The 12,080-nt window shown below is 40.1% G+C and overlaps 1 pseudogene; it reads right to left on the reverse strand.

The window, feature by feature from the left end:
- Positions 1–1,278: 1,278 nt before the first annotated feature.
- LOC138411303 (uncharacterized) lies at positions 1,279–11,136 on the reverse strand (annotated as a pseudogene).
- Between the last annotated feature and the right edge of the window lie 944 nt (positions 11,137–12,080).

A 12,080-nucleotide genomic window follows, 5' to 3' on the forward strand; every position in this document is an offset into this window, starting at 1 on the left:
TATTTTACAACTCAACTGGACAATAAGCGATACCGCTATGTTCACTTTTATCCAAACCTAACTGCTAAGTCGATTTACTCATTCACAGTAGATGCACCTAAATTAGTGACTGCATCTGCTAAACAGACAATTAGTTGTTTAAACTCAATATTAACTGAAAAGTTAAAATAAACTTAAAACTAAGCAGAATCTGCACTGAATTGTGCAAACAACACACACAAAATATAACATCACAGGATATCAGCATGTTGGCTAATATTGTCGTGCACCCCAAATTAACACTGGGCTAACTTAGTCAAATTCCGACCAAGAATCAATAGCAATGAACATGGACTTTAGTACCCTTGGAGGAAGAGAGTAAGTACACCACCATACACCATATCTGACCACTGGTTTTATTGGCCAATAGCTCAACGCCGGGAAGACCAAAGAGCTGGTGGTGGATTTCCGCAGGCACAAACAACCCTGCACAAAGGTGAACATCCAGCGAACGGACATTGAGATGGTGACATCTTACAAGTACCTGGGTGTTCACATGACCAATAAACTGGACTGATCACACTGCAGCAACATATAAAAAAGGTCAGAGCAGACTGCATCTGCTAAGGAAGCTCAGGTCCTTTGGTGTGCAGGGTGCACTCCTGACTTCTTTCTATTACTCTGTGGTGGCATCAGCCATTTTCTATGGTGTAGTCTGCTGGAACAGCAGCATCTCGGCAGCAGACAGGAGGAGACTTGATAAACTCATCAAGAAGGCTAGCTCCATCCTGGGATGCCCTCTTGACTCAGTGCAGGTGGTGGGAGAGAGCAGGATGATGGACAAGCTGTCATAGCTGCTGGTGCAGGAGACCCACCCCCTACAGGTCACTCTCACAGCACTGGGCAGCAACAGACTGATACACCCCAAGTGTGTGAAGGAGAGGTATCGAAGGTCCTTCCTTCCTGCTGCTGTCAGACTTTACAATCTGCACTGCTCCCAGTAGCATACATCTGCATACAATTTTTATAAATACCCATATTTATTATTCATTATCACTAGTAAATACACTGCCACACTGTCTTTTTGTAAATTTATTGCACACTGAATATGTTCATATGTATATAGGAGTATATTCTTTCTTTTCTATTTTCTTACTTTTAAATTATCTTGTTTATTTTTCTATATTGTTATTGTTTTTAAAACACTACTGTCCTGTTGCTGCTGTGGCGAAGAAATTTCCTCGTTTGTGGGACAATAAAGGGATTCTGATTCTGATTGTAAGACAATGTGAGATCTCTCTAATGGATTTTTTCTAAGAGGACCTCCGACTGTATGACTGAAAGCAGAGTGGCTACACACTTTGGATAAGTCAGGTGTAGGGTATCGTAGTAGGCAATAAGGTATAAAGCACTCTCAGTAAGCTTGCCTTTTGGAAAAGTGGTTATTGCCACATCTCCTACCACTAGGAGGTAGTTGGACGGACTGACAATCAGGACTGGGCAGGAGAGAGGGCGTTTCTTCAAGTAGGAATTGGGGTCTTCTTTTTCCTGTAACACATAACAGACATCCTTCTGTCAGGATAAGGCATTTTGGTGATTTGGAACCTCGGGTAGAGGGTTGTTTACAAACACATAACTTTACAAAGCAAAATTCTGACAAAAGTTACAGTACTGAGAAAGCTCCATCTGAAAGTGCTATTTTTTTTAACTATCCCCAATGCATTTACTGTTTACATATGTCTATCCTTCCAAAATAACTAAAAACCAAGGCTAGGCTAGTCTTGCTTGGTTATCATTAGGGTGATAAAACCTGCTACCATGTAATGCACCCATTTTTGTACATACTGTGACATAGCCAAGACATCTACCCAGTGAAAATCCTCTTTCTAAAAACAAATGTTTTATGTGTCTTTGAAGGCTTACAATATACAGTATGTGAATAGGAAATACATTGGGAATCGTCAGAGGCAGCACCTTCAGTTATAATTTTTATCCGATATTGCAGTCAAAATGATGCTGCAACATTTTACACAGCTCACCTCGAGGACATGCACCAGAGCCTCACTCGCATCTTGAACGCTTTTTGGAGGAGCAGACGTGGAGGGGAACAGTGATGGCAGCACACGTATGATCTCAAGAGCCTGTTCAGCTGTACAGGAAAATATTAATTACTTAAACACTTGGACAAAGTGCACAAGGTCAAATCTGATCAAAAGGTATACAACAGATACAATACTTAAAAAAATCAAGTTAATAATGGGATAGCCATCATAGATGAAAAAGAAGGACCACAAAACACTAGTGTAACGACCTCAGGCACAAAAACTGGTGGACTCAAATGCACGACTCAGACAAGACGTGGATATAACAAAAAGAGGTTTATTTCAAATCACAAAAGGTGTATAACAAAAAGCGCTCTCGAAGAGGATAACAAAGTAGCAAAACAAAACTCTAACAAAACTAATAGGGAAACAAGAAATACAAACCATGAACGAGGCTTACTCTTGGCTTGGCAAAAATATCTCACTTGATCGTGAGGACAGAACAAGACCAGTTGGCCAAGGACCAAGTTGGGAAATGGAGGTTCGAATGGTTGATTGGTGTTAGCATGGGGCCAAACACTCTGGGTGGCAATGACCCAGTGATATCGGCAAATGACACAAATAGAACTGGGTGTTTTCGCAAAATAGGTGCAATGGAATGTATTCCATTGTTCCTATTTTCCACTATTCCTATTCCTAATGTATGCAAGATGTCATGCAAATAAAGAAGTCCCGCCTGGCTGTAACTTTTCTCCACGAGTTCTGAGTCTTTCTTAACTTTCAGTGTTTTACTGAAGTCGAGCATTTCTCTTACAACATCTGCAGACTTGTTAGCTGTAAGACACAAAAATACATAATTAATATTCCTCACTTTAAAAAAAGTTAATCTCATGTAGTTGCATGACAAAAAATATGTCAAGGAACTGCCATAAAAATCATACATTAATATTAGACTAAACTTTCATGGAACAAATATCAGCCCTGATCCTAAATACCAAATACCTACTCATTTTTGTAATTTTAACCATTTAAATGCCATTTTAAAAAATCAAATCATTTTTTGTTTAATAAATACATGAGAACTATTTGCTCGTATGATCATGCAATCACATACAATTGCATGTAGGCACACAAGTACCCCCCTACAAAGATGCGCACACCCCCACTACACACAGTCATGAGGCAGTGGACAGAGGTTATAGAAAGTAATGTTGCACAGTAGACTGATACTAAAGGGTACTGCTGTACCCAGCCGTTCAAAATGATACAATACCAGCTTTTTATTAATACCAGATTTCTGTTAAAACTTAATTTCTACAATAACGTTAATAAATTGATAATAAAACAGTACAAATAATACCATAGACTGTATGGTAAATACCTATCCTCTGATGTCCATTTTAAAGCCTTTTACTTCTGTCATGTCAGGACTGTCATCTTGACCAATTTTAATTTATCTAAAATATAAACACCTCACAAGGGCAAATATGTAAATATAAAGTTTCTTTACTGTCTGAGCCTGGGCTGCCACTTCCTTGTGTGGACCGATCCAGAATGATTGTTGAGTCACTTGAATCGATTTCATCTGTGGCTGCTCAAGACAGCACCTCTTTTTAAAGCTGCAAAGATTATTCAGTTAATCAATTAGTTGTCAAATACTAAATCAATCAATCCATCTGACTTTATTTATATAGCACTTTTCATACAAACAAAATGTAACACAGAGTGTATCGTAATTGAAAGCAATATCCCCCACACACATCCAAAACAATTACTTTGTAGTCAAACACTAAAATAAGAGCACTCATTAAAAACGGGAAGTGAGGAAACACTAGAGACGGATCACCCAGGACATTGACATGATTGATAATTTTGAGTCATTTTTCTTTGTTTTTTTTGAATGTCCAAATATGATTTCAGCTTCTCAAATGTGAATATTTTCTAGCTTCTTTAGTCCTCTATGACAGTGAAATTAATATATTTAGGTTGTGGACCAAACAAGACTTTTGAGGACATCACCTTGGACTTTATATTGACCAGACAACTGATCAATTAATAATTAATAAGATCAATTAATCTTGAAAATGATTAACAGATTAATCTTTGGGGGATCTCACATTTTGCAATCTTTTGTATAGCTGTGTGTACATAGTGACCTACACAAGACATTTAATCAATTTTTCTAATCACTACTAAAAATATCATAACATGAAACACAGTCATCACCTGGATGCATTTCACTAACCCATGCATGGAGGCCTTGGTCCTGCAGCATGGGGTAGTACAGTACTATTCTCTTTGCCATTACTGTAATTTCTGGCTTTGATGGGTATCTGTGTGATTCTCCATCCCCCTTTGCCCTCAGGATTGCAATCATACTGGTCATGGTGTTTCGAATGAGCCGGCATCTGAGCTCCTTTGACATCTGGCAGTTGCGCTGTTCGCCTCTCTTCAACAACTCAAAGTATTGTTGTCGGACTTGCTCAAGTTCTGTGTCGGTGTGCAATACATATTCTGGAAAGATTAACTTCACAACCTTTTCAGGGGTTGTGTGCTTTGCAGGTCTTGCATACACAGGAGTGGATGTCTCTCGCATGGGTGACGCATTAAAGGAGGAACTGCCCGATAACTTTCAGTGTTCTTGGCCAGACTCCTGTAAAATAAAAGATAATGAACTAAAAAAATTTAAATTTTTTGTGACAACACAAAATGCAATGTAGCATTGACAGCTCTACACACGTATAAATAAGCAATGTTCCATTTTAGGGGTGAAATCGATTACATCAGCTAACTGAACACCTATCAATTAATCTAAACTGAATTGAACACACATGTAGACTACCATGCCTGTTCCAAAAACACTGTGCTGTTAGCTCAATGTGCTGCTGCCAACTTAAATAGTTGGTTAGTTTAGGCCACTTAACTGAGAAACTGACCTCCTCTGACGCACCATGACAGGCATGCCAGACCGCTTTTCTCCATAAAAGTTCTCTGGGCCTGGGAAAAGATCCCGCAAGTCTTCACGAGACAGGGTGCTCATCATTGTCTCTGTGATGTTTGCAGCTATAAAAACATTGCAAGATGAAACAGTGCCCTAGAAATGAAACTGCATGAGAGAAAGCCAACCTCTCTGGTTGGGTGGAATGATCATTATTTAGCTTACGACGTAGAAGTTCCTGACCTAGCTCAAGCCAATATTTTCACGGATGCTGAAAAACATGTTGATTTTACACCATACTACTATGTAAATTTCAATAATAGCAAGTACATTCCACTGATCTCACAGACATCATCAAACATTCTTGAGTCTGTATTGTATGTGGGTATTTGGGCTGAATTTTTTTTTTTAAGCACTGACTGTAATGGGAATTTTTACATTTGTGAATTTTTAATTGCATTAGCAGACATGTATGTGGAGGACTTACCAAATGGTTCACCAAATTGTTTATCTGAAAGGGCAACCTTAATGTTTACGATGGTGGCTTAAGAGACTTGAGTTTTATGGCTTCTCATGGTATCTCTGATTGGGATCTCACACCTGGGGTCTCACAGGGGGGGTCATCCACAGAACATGTAAACAAATGGACAGGATGTCTCCTCCACTGAGTGAAACTACAGGAGGGTAATAAATACCTTTGAATGCTTAGTGGGAGGGGGCTGAGAGTTATAAGAACACAGATTCTCCTATGTTCTTTGCCCATTTGTGTATGTCATTCAGGTGATGTGTACTGATGAGTCCATCTGCAGATGCTGAATTAAACTTTCAGAAAGAAGTGTTTGACTTTGTGCTTGTTTCACAAAAATTGCCACCACATTAAGCACTGACAAACACTGTAATTGATGACAGCATTTATTTTTACTTATTACTTTTGGAATTATGTGGTACAGTATGTCCAGAGTGCAACAGAACAGAGAAGGCCACATAATTCCAGCTTTTGCCTCTGTCTTTTTTACATATCACATGGACATGGTTTGATTGAAATGTAAGAAAAATAGCCACACTGTACTTTGCATTGTGGTGAGTTGGGCATGTTGACCTGCAGTTTTCAATAAAGCAGATTTGTTGTCTCAATTCAAGTTAATTCTTCTCCCTGAAACAAGATGATTCATCTTTTACAAATAACACAGCAGCTTAAAAATCTTATGACATGTAAAAAAGCTTGTGTCATCTGAGATATGAATCAAAACAAGATGTTTTCAAGACTGTTTCACTTAACAAGATATTCAAGATGCACTGTCTAAAACAAGCTCCTTTATCTCACTTAAATCGTACTGTTTAGGTGATTTTGTCTTACATTAAGTATGATGAGATATTGTGACTAGAAATTAAAAAAATATAATTGGCAAGATTTTGAGTTTTTTGCAGTGCCCTGATCTACTAGCCATCTTTACACTGTATTCCATAGTACTTACCGATCAACAGTATTCTGATTTGAATTTCTTTAAAGGACGTTTTCCCATTTACTCCTTCCCAGTTGATCTTTTTGGCCACCATGTCTGAAAAAATCCTTGACAGCATGTTCCATGTTATTTTTTTGGTGTTCTGTCTTCCCACAGCTCCAACTTAACTTTGCTCATGTCTGTTAATTCAGTTAATGTTTTCCCCAATGCTCACAAACTGTCCCCCTTTAAAAAATGACATCGTGTTCAGTCTACCCACTAGGCCAGTTTGGTTGCACTGTTTTGAACCTCATTTAAAACTACATGTAACGCATCAAATAAACAAACACATTTCCCAGTGTCTCTGTCATCACACAATCGTTCCAAGGTAAAAGTTGTATCACCCAGCCCTAGATACAATCATTCAAATTTCATGTTGGTTTACCAAATCCGACCTGAATTTTTTATTTTAATATATGAAGAACATTTAATTTTGTTGGCCAACTCTCTAAAGTTTATAATTCTGTAGCAAATTATTCCAGACAAAATAATGCTGGGTTTATCTGAACATAAAACCCCCAATTATATGAAAATATACATCTAAGAGGGGCCCTGTGACTGACTGGCGACCTGTCCAGCCTCTTGCCTAATGTCAGCTGGGATCAGCTCCAGCCCCAACAACGCTTCAAGGGATAAGCTATGTAGCTGTGGATGGATGCACATTATATGTTTGAAGTGATGAGAGTTTGTAGTGAAGTCAGCCTTTTACAGCAACCTGCCAATGGCAACTGACCCCTTTTTTTAATTTGCCAATGTAGATTTTTATTTGTATATGGTGAGTAGTGGGTGCTTATCTTGGATCCTGGCTGGATGGATCAAAGAGGGGCTATGCAGAGAACTGACAATACTCACACAAAGTAGACTGAACAGCATTGATGGATCTAGCTTAAAAAGTGATGATGTAAAAAAAAGAAAAGATGATGACATTGTTTTGCCTAGCATGTGAGTTTCTTGCATCTTTAAGCCACTCCTACTTCGGCCAATGCTGACATTTCGAGGCATCTCAGCCACAGTCACCATTCTTGCAGCAAGATTATAGACAGTCACAGCAAGCTGTATTTGCTGCTCCTTGATATGTTCCAGCAAAGTTAGGATGAGCAGCTGAGCCACAAAAAAAAGAGTATGGTTATATGAAAGATATGTTTTTTCCCCTATTCAAAACATATCTATCATATATGGGGTAAAGTAGTTCCAAAGAACAAATTATCTAACTAAAAATAAGTTTTCATAATAGCTCTTATTTAAACCATTATATGATCACAGGCTATTTTAAAAGGATTTTACCAGAGCAAGGAATAGGTCCGGTGCCAGTCCACCCAGTCTAAAAGTGTGATCAAAAGAATGGCCATGGTAATCATCTTTGAGAGGAGTGACAGAGGTCTGGTGCCTAGGACTTGAGGGCAGGACAGTTTGTTGTGATACCGTGCTATATTCAATTCAATTCAATTCAATTTTATTTATATAGCGCCAATTCATAATTTACATTATCTCAAGGCACTTTACATTTAAAGGTCAAGACCTTAAAACAATATTAACATAGAGAAACCCAACAGTTCCCACAATGAGCAAGCACAGGCGACTGTGGAGAGGAAAAACTCCCTCATTAACAGGGAGAAACCTCTGGCAGAACCAGGCTCAATGTGGGCGGTCATCTGCCTCGACCGGTTGTGGTGAGGAAAGAAAAGTAAGGGGGTAGGAAAGGAGAGATGGGTGGAAAGCGGAGGAGAGAAGAGAGAGATGAGGTGGAGAGAGAGAGACCGGGAACAATTGGGCACCAATCCCTATCAGGGCTGACTATAACAATAACAATGTAGTGATCTACAACAGGATTAGATATATTAATGAATTACTGAGTTATTTTAATTAATGCTAACAATGTTGATGGTAGTCGTTGTTGTCCTGCAGTCCCGGTGCCAGAGTTATCTGAAACGAGATAGAGAGAAGAGCCAGAGGGACTATGGGAGGACAAAGTGACACTTTGACATGATGACATGTTAAAACTAATAAATAAATAAATAAACAAGTGTGGGGGGGCAGAGAGACAGAGAGACAGAGGGAAGTGAAGAAGTGCTCAGTGCATGATGGGAGTTCCCCCAGCAGTCTAAACCTATAGCAGCACAACTAAGGGATGGTTCAGGACTCACCTGATCCAGCCCTAACTATAGGCTTTGTCAAAGAGGAAGGTTTTTAGTTTTACTTTAAATGCTGGGAAGGCTGCACTAAGGTCCAACAAGACGAGGACAGAGACAAGTCCATCATCTGATGCCATAAGAAGGTCATTAGTGACTTTCAATAGTGCTGTTTCTGTGCTGTGATAGGTTCTAAATCCTGACTGAAATTTTTAGCAATAAACCGTTACTATCTAAGTAACCACACAGCTGGTTAGCAACGGCTTTTTCTAGGATTTTGGAAATGAAGGGCAGGTTGGATATGGGTCTATAGTTAGCTAAAACCTCTGGATCAAGCATAGACTTTTTAAGCAGAGGTTTAATAACGGCTACCTTAAAAGCCTGTGATACGTAGCTGGTTAGCAAAGACATATTAATCTGATTTAAAATGGAACTGTCAATTAGGGGGAGAACTTCTTTAAAAAGTCTAGTTGGAACAGAGTCCAGCTGACAAGTAGTTGGTTTAGATGATGAAACTAACAAGGTCAGTTCAGGAAGATCAATAGAGTAAAATTTGTTTAGACATAAATTTCTTCTTTTTTAATAGGGCGACAGCTTCAAGTGCTGTTTTTAGTGAGGCTCCAGTACTATTTACAAAGTTATCAAATAGTGTGGGAGTAAGGTTTTGATAATCTTCTTGTATTGTACTGAGACATGGCTGAGAGGGAAGTGAGGAGGGGAGCAGTTCTTTAAATTTGTGAACAGTTTTGTCGGATAAACATCGACTGTAATAGAATTTCCGTCCAGAATTGACGTAATTAACAATTCTGAATTCAAATGTAAGTAAAAAATGGTCAGACAGAAGCGGGTTCTGTTGGAATATTGTAATATTTTCTATGTCAATGCCATATGTCAGGACAAGATCAAGAGTGTGATTCAGGCAGTGGGTCAGTTGATTCACATGTTGAGTGAAACCAATCAAGTCTATTATTGATTTAAATGCTGAACTAAGGCTGTCATTGGCAACATCTACATGAATATTGAAATCACCGGCTATAATGATCTGATCTGTTTTAAGAACTAGTTCTGATAAAAATTCAGAGAATGCAGATAGGAATTCAGAGTAAGGGGCGGGTGGACGATATATGATTACTATATTAATTGGTTTATGTGACATCAGGCTTGGGTGGATGAGGCTGGTTTTCGAAAGAGTTATAACTCTCTTTTGGTCGGGGGTTGATAGATAGATCAGATTTAAAGATTGCTGCAACCCCTCCACCTCTGCCTGTGTTCCGAGGAATGTGAGTATTAGAGTGGGTTGGGGGCGTCGCTTCATTTAAACCTACATATTCTCCGTCTTGTAGCCAAGTTTCGGTTAGGCATAATAAATCTATATGATGATCAGTAATGAGATCATTTATAAGTAAAGATTTTGAATTTAGTGACCTGATATTTAATAAAGCGCATTTTATAGTTATGTTTTTAGCTGATGTTTTGGCTGTGTTAATTTTGACTAGGTTTGAATGTATCACCCCTCTCCTGTGTACTTTTGATTTAAAGAAATTAGGTGGTCGGGTGGCAGACACAGTTTCTATAGGACATTGTGATGGTGACTGTTTGAATAGAAGCGCAGAGAAGCGTGTAGGACTGCGACTCTGCCTCCTGGTCTCAACTCTGGATTGTCACGGTATAGACTTTCTAACAAACGTTGTCATGTTTCTAGATATGAGAGCTGCTCCATCCCAAGTGGGATGAATACAGTCTCTCCTAATCAGACCAGGTTTCCCCCAAAAAGTTCTCCAATTGTTAACGAAGCCCACGTTGTTATCTGGACACCACCTTGACAGCCAGCGGTGAAAGGATGACGTGCGGCTAAACGTGTCATCACTGGAAACATTAGGCAGGGGTCCAGAGAAAATTACGGAGTCCGACATTGTCTTTGCATATGTACACACCGAATCAATATTGATTTTTGTGATCTCCGACTGACGTAGTCGGAGGTCATTACTGCCGACGTGAATAATAATCTTACTGTACTTACGCTTACCCTTAGCCAGCAGTTTTAAATAGGACTCTACGTCGCCCGCTCTGGCCTCGGGAATACATTTAACTGTGGTCGCTGGTGTCGCTAATTTCACGTTCCTTAGAATAGTGTCGCCAATAACCAGAGTTTGCTCCTTAGCGGGTGTGTCGCTGAGTGGGGAAAATTTATTAGACACGTGAACGGGTTGGTGGTGAACCTGGGGCTTCGGTTTAGGGCTACGCTTCTTGTTTCGCACAGTCACCCAGCCGACCTGTCTTCCCGGCTGCTCGGGAACTGCTGGGGGGACTGGAGAAGCTACAGCTATGTGGCTCGCACCGGCTACTGGGGACTGGCTAACTACATCGCTACACGATCTACTCTCCATGGTGCAGAGCCGCGACTCTAAAAGGCTCATCCTTGCCTCCATCCTGGCAAATAAGCTACATTTAACACATGTATCGTTATCGCTAAAGGAGGCAGAGGATTAACTGCACATCAAGCACACTGAGCAGGAGAGAGCAGGGGAGTGAGAGGGAGAAGCCATCGTTAATTGCTAATGCTAAATTGCCTTAGCTAACACGGGTAGTGTGTAGCTCACAGTGATTTTATGAACGAGTCGCTGAGACAAGGGGGTGTATGAGCGACAAGTCAAGATAGCACAACTATGAAAGTAACTTAGAATTAGCTTAAATGATTAAGATGTGAAAGGGAAAAGGGAGAGACGAAGAGGAGAAGAGACCGGTACAACACACAGTAGCTAACACCGGAAGTGACACAATACGCAATACGCAATACGCTCACGGCAATACGTCAGCATGTCCTCCCATAGAGTCCAGACACAGGCATATAAATAAATTTGTATATCCTCGCAGATTCAGAGCCTCTCTCTGAATCTACTCTGACTCTCCCCAGTTCTCCCCAGCTGCATGGGCTCCTTAGAGGGTTCAGCAGATGTTGAGTGGGGGAATTAATCAGGTGACAGTAAACAGGGTAAGGTTCTAGTGTGTGAGGCTGGGGCTTGCAGGCGACCTGCTCACTCTCTTTCTTTTGTTTGTAATGACTCCAATCTGTTGACTCAGAATTTTTCAGAGAGAGAAGTTATATAGTTGAATGGCCAGAGGCAGGAATTACCTTCTGTGGTGCTCTGTGGTGCTTTTTTGAGTCTTATACAGCATCCTCCTGTCTGAATCCGCCGTTAGAGAGTCAGGCTCCACCCCTACAATATCACTGGCCGTTTGTTGACTCTGTTGATGTCCGCAACCCTCTGCTGCACACAACAGCTAACAGGAGAGCACTGGCCACCAGTATCATAGAACATCCTCAGCATAGTCCAGCAGATGTTGAAGGACCTCAGTCTCCTCAGGGAAGTAACAGTGTTACCAAGTGTTATGAAGTCAAAACCTTCCGAAATCATGTCAATAAGCATTAAACTGCTATCAAAAACAACAACACTTCTCCAGGTTGTAAGAGCGACTGCGATTCTGCCTG

This window comes from Paralichthys olivaceus, chromosome 2 (genome assembly GCF_024713975.1).
Source record: "Paralichthys olivaceus isolate ysfri-2021 chromosome 2, ASM2471397v2, whole genome shotgun sequence".
Lineage (NCBI taxonomy): Eukaryota > Metazoa > Chordata > Actinopteri > Pleuronectiformes > Paralichthyidae > Paralichthys > Paralichthys olivaceus.